Source organism: Bison bison, unplaced genomic scaffold (assembly GCF_000754665.1).
Source record: "Bison bison bison isolate TAMUID 2011002044 unplaced genomic scaffold, Bison_UMD1.0 scf7180017864375, whole genome shotgun sequence".
In the NCBI taxonomy this organism is placed as follows: domain Eukaryota; kingdom Metazoa; phylum Chordata; class Mammalia; order Artiodactyla; family Bovidae; genus Bison; species Bison bison.
Window position 1 is genome coordinate 6,213,948 of NW_011494947.1, and position 499 is coordinate 6,214,446.

Sequence of the window (499 nt, forward strand, 5' to 3'; positions counted from 1 at the left end):
CTAGCATAGCCAGCTTGACCTTCTGCCTTGCTGACAGAAATAGCAAGTCAGGTTGCTTGAAGCAGGGCGGACACAGAGATCGATAGAAGGAATTAAGATGAGAACCTCCCCACCCTGCCACCGCCAAGCCCCTTATCACCAATGAGTCCTGGAGAGCCTCGGGGCGCCCTAGTGACTTGACCAGCTGAATTCTGAGGAGGTAAAAGGAGACTTGGCCATCATCTCTGTAAGATTTTCTCTGCCATACTATGTACAAGTACTTCCCTGGGCAGTTCACTGGAGCACGGGCTGCCCGAGCCAGGCCCCTGGAAGGGAAGCAGCTAGGCTGGGGTCTTTCCACAGGTTTTCCTCTTCCTACATGCAGTGTGTTAATCAGAACCTGCTGCTCACAGATTCCCAGGTAGACCCAAGAAGGTAACATGGGGAATCATGTGAGGGGAGAGGATGTATATTCCAAATACTCCCACAAGGCAGCCAGGTATGAGAGGTGTATAAAGGA

The 499-nt window shown here is 51.9% G+C and overlaps 1 protein-coding gene across 1 annotated transcript in view; it reads right to left on the reverse strand.

Annotated features, from left to right (window-relative positions):
* UPF3B (UPF3 regulator of nonsense transcripts homolog B (yeast)) overlaps positions 1 to 499 on the reverse strand; it is a gene marked incomplete at its 5' end in the record, with an annotated part of 15,915 nt that overhangs the window by 5,375 nt on the left and 10,041 nt on the right. The window lies entirely within an intron of this gene.